Source organism: Anas acuta, unplaced genomic scaffold, assembly GCF_963932015.1.
Source record: "Anas acuta unplaced genomic scaffold, bAnaAcu1.1 SCAFFOLD_258, whole genome shotgun sequence".
Taxonomy (NCBI): domain Eukaryota; kingdom Metazoa; phylum Chordata; class Aves; order Anseriformes; family Anatidae; genus Anas; species Anas acuta.
The window spans coordinates 51,055-55,668 of NW_027076327.1; positions in this window are offsets into that span (position 1 = coordinate 51,055).

Consider the following 4,614-nt stretch of genomic DNA (forward strand, 5'->3'; position numbering starts at 1 on the left):
TTTGGTGACACTTTTGGATGGTCCAAAGGGGCTTGCAACGCATTTTCTGTGGCCCGGGTTTTCAGTCTTCTCCCATGCCGGCTAGTGATATATTTAGTGTTGCTCTGAAACAGCGAACCCGGAGGGTCCAGTTGCATATGGGGCTGCGTAAAGGCTCCCCTGGGAACTTCAGATGTACCCAAAGCCTTCCTTTGGGGGCACTTTTGGATGGTCCAAAGGGGCTTGCAACGCATTTCCTGGGGCCTGATTTTTCAGTTGTCTTCGATGCCGGCTAGGGCTATGTTTAGTGATGCTCAGAAACAGCGAACCCGGAGGGTCCAGTTGCATGTGGGGCCGCGTAAAGACTCCCCTGGGGAGTTCACTTGTACCCAAAGCCTTCCTTTGGTGACACTTTTGGATGGTCCAAAGGGGCTTGCAACGCGTTTTCTGGGGCCCGGGTTTTCAGTCTTCTCCCATGCCGGCTAGGGATATGTTTAGGGTTGCTCGGAAAGAGCGAACCCGGAGGGTCCAGTTGCATGTGGGGCTGCATAAAGGCTCCCCTGGGGAGTTCACTTGTACCCAAAGCCTTCCTTTGGTGACACTTTTTGATGGGAGAAAAGGGCTCGTAACGCATTTCCTGGGGCCTGATTTTTCACTCGTCTTCGATGATTGCTAGGGTTATGTTTAGGAATGCTCGGAAAAATCGAACCCGGAGGGTCCAGTTGCATGTGGGGCTGCGTAAAGGCTCCCCTGGGGAGTTCACTTGTACCCAAAGCCTTCCTTTGGTGACACTTTTGGATGGTCCAAAGGGGCTTGCAACGCGTTTTCTGGGGCCCGGGTTTTCAGTCTTCTCCCATGCCGGCTAGGGTTATGTTTAGGGTTGCTCGGAAAGAGCGAACCCGGAGGGTCCAGTTGCATGTGGGGCTGCATAAAGGCTCCCCTGGGGAGTTCACTTGTACCCAAAGCCTTCCTTTGGGGGCATATTTGGATGGGCGAAAAGGGCTCGCAACGCATTTCCTGGGGCCTGATTTTTCACTCGTCTCCGATGACGGCTAGGGCTATGTTTAGGAATGCTCGGAAACAGCGAACCCGGAGGGTCCAGTTGCATGTGGGGCTGCGTAAAGGCTCCCCTGGGGAGTTCACTTGTACCCAAATCCTTCCTTTGGGGGCACATTTGGATGGGCGAAAAGGCCTCGGAACGCATTTCCTGGGGCCTTATTTTTCACTCGTCTCCGATGACGGCTAAGGCTACGTTTAGGTTTGCTCAGGAACAGCGAACCCGGAGGGTCCAGTTGCATGTGGGGCTGCGTAAAGGCTCCCCTGGGGAGTTCACTTGTACCCAAAGCCTTCCTTTGGTGACACTTTTGGATGGTCCAAAGGGGCTTGCAACGCGTTTTCTGGGGCCCGGGTTTTCAGTCTTCTCCCATGCCGGCTAGGGTTATGTTTAGGGTTGCTCGGAAAGAGCGAACCCGGAGGGTCCAGTTGCATGTGGGGCTGCGTAAAGGCTCCCCTGGGGAGTTCACTTGTACCCAAAGCCTTCCTTTGGGGGCACTTTTGGATGGGCGAAAAGGGCTCGGAACGCATTTCCTGGGGCCTGATTTTTCAGTCGTCGTCGATGCCGGCTAGGGCTATGTTTAGGGATGCTCAGAAACAGCGAAGCCGGAGGGTCCAGTTGCATGTGGGGCTGCGTAAAGGCTCCCCTGGGGAGTTCACTTGTACCCAACGCCTTCCTTTGGTGACACTTTTGGATGGTCCAAAGGGGCTTGCAACGCATTTCCTGGGGCCTGATTTTTCAGTCTTCTCCGATGACGGCTAGGGCTACGTTTAGGTTTGCTCATGAACAGCGAACCCGGAGGGTCCAGTTGCATGTGGGGCTGCGTAAAGGCTCCCCTGGGGAGTTCACTTGTACCCAAAGCCTTCCTTTGGTGACACTTTTGGATGGTCCAAAGGGGCTTGCAACGCATTTCCTGGGGCCCGGGTTTTCAGTCTTCTCCCATGCCGGCTAGTGATATATTTAGTGTTGCTCTGAAACAGCGAAACCGGAGGGTCCAGTTGCATGTGGGGCTGCGTAAAGGCTCCCCTGGTAACTTCAGATGTACCCAAAGCCTTCCTTTGGGGGCACTTTTGGATGGGCGAAAAGGGCTCGGAACGCATTTCCTGGAGCCTGATTTTTCAGTCGTCATCGATGCCGGCTACGGTTATGTTTAGGGATGCTCGGAAACAGCGAACCCTGAGGGTCCAGTTGCATGTGGGGCTGCGTAAAGGCTCCCCTGGGGAGTTCTCTTGTACCCAAAGTCTTCCTTTGGGGGCACTTTTGGATGGGCGAAAAGGGCTCGTAACGCATTTCCTGGGGCCTGATTTTTCAGTCGTCTTCGATGCCGGCTAGGGCTATGTTTAGGGATGCTCGGAAACAGCGAAACCGCAGGGTCCAGTTGCATGTGGGCCTGCGTAAAGGCTCCCCTGGGGAGTTCACTTGTACCCGAAGCCTTCTTTTGGTGACACTTTTGGATGGTCCAAAATGGCTCGCAACGCATTTCCTGGGGCCTGATTTTTCACTGGTCTGCGATGACGACTAGGGCTACTTTTAGGTTTGCTCAGGAACAGCGATCCCGGAGGGTCCAGTTGCATGTGGGGCTGCGTAAAGGCTCCCCTGGGGAGTTCACTTGTACCCAAAGCCTTCCTTTGGTGACACTTTTGGATGGTCCAAAGTGGCTTGCAACGCGTTTTCTGGGGCCCGAGTTTTCAGTCTTCTCCCATGCCGGCTAGGGATATATTTAGGGTTGCTCGGAAAAATCGAACCCGGAGGGTCCAGTTGCATGTGGGGCTGCGTAAAGGCTCCCCTGGGGAGTTCACTTGTACCCAAAGCCTTCCTTTGGGGGCACTTTTGGATGGGCGAAAAGGCCTCGGAACGCATTTCTTGGGGCCTGATTTTTCAGTTGTCTTCAATGCCGGCTAGGGCTATGTTTAGGGATGCTCGGAAACAGCGAACCCGGAGGGTCCAGTTGCATGTGGGGCTGCGTAAAGGCTCCCCTGGGGAGTTCACTTGTACCCAAAGCCTTCCTTTGGTGACACTTTTGGATGGTCCAAAGGGGCTTGCAACGCGTTTTCTGGGGCCCGGGTTTTCAGTCTTCTCCCATGCTGGCTAGTGATATATTTAGGGTTGCAAGGAAAAATCGAACCCGGAGGGTCCAGTTGCATGTGGGGCTGCGTAAAGGCTCCCCTGGGGAGTTCACTTGTACCCAAAGCCTTCCTTTGGGGGCACTTTTGGATGGGCGAAAAGGGCTCGGAACGCATTTCCTGGGGCCTGATTTTTCAGTCGTCTCCGATGACGGCTAGGGCTACGTTTAGGTTTGCTCAGGAACAGCGATCCTGGAGGGTCCAGTTGCATGTGGGGCTGCGTAAAGGCTCCCCTGGGGAGTTCACTTGTACCCAAAGCCTTCCTTTGGTGACACTTTTGGATGGTCCAAAGGGGCTTGCAACGCATTTTCTGTGGCCCGGGTTTTCAGTCTTCTCCCATGCCGGCTAGTGATATATTTAGTGTTGCTCTGAAACAGCGAACCCGGAGGGTCCAGTTGCATATGGGGCTGCGTAAAGGCTCCCCTGGGAACTTCAGATGTACCCAAAGCCTTCCTTTGGGGGCACTTTTGGATGGTCCAAAGGGGCTTGCAACGCATTTCCTGGGGCCTGATTTTCAGTTGTCTTCGATGCCGGCTAGGGCTATGTTTAGTGATGCTCAGAAACAGCGAACCCGGAGGGTCCAGTTGCATGTGGGGCCGCGTAAAGACTCCCCTGGGGAGTTCACTTGTACCCAAAGCCTTCCTTTGGTGACACTTTTGGATGGTCCAAAGGGGCTTGCAACGCGTTTTCTGGGGCCCGGGTTTTCAGTCTTCTCCCATGCCGGCTAGGGTTATGTTTAGGGTTGCTCGGAAAGAGCGAACCCGGAGGGTCCAGTTGCATGTGGGGCTGCATAAAGGCTCCCCTGGGGAGTTCACTTGTACCCAAAGCCTTCCTTTGGGGGCACTTTTGGATGGGCGAAAAGGGCTCGCAACGCATTTCCTGGGGCCTGATTTTTCAGTCGTCTTCGATGACGGCTAGGGCTATGTTTAGGGTTGCTCGGAAAAATCGAACCCGGAGGGTCCAGTTGCATGTGGGGCTGCGTAAAGGCTCCCCTGGGGAGTTCACTTGTACCCAAAGCCTTCCTTTGGTGACACTTTTGGATGGTCCAAAGGGGCTTGCAACGCGTTTTCTGGGGCCCGGGTTTTCAGTCTTCTCCCATGCCGGCTAGGGTTATGTTTAGGGTTGCTCGGAAAAATCGAACCCGAAGGGTCCAGTTGCATGTGGGGCTGCATAAAGGCTCCCCTGGGGAGTTCACTTGTACCCAAAGCCTTCCTTTGGGGGCATATTTGGATGGGCGAAAAGGGCTCGCAACGCATTTCCTGGGGCCTGATTTTTCACTCGTCTCCGATGACGGCGAGGGCTATGTTTAGGAATGCTCGGAAACAGCAAACCCGGAGGGTCCAGTTGCATGTGGGGCTGCGTAAAGGCTCCCCTGGGGAGTTCACTTGTACCCAAATCCTTCCTTTGGGGGCACATTTGGATGGGCGAAAAGGCCTCGGAACGCATTTCCTGGGGCCT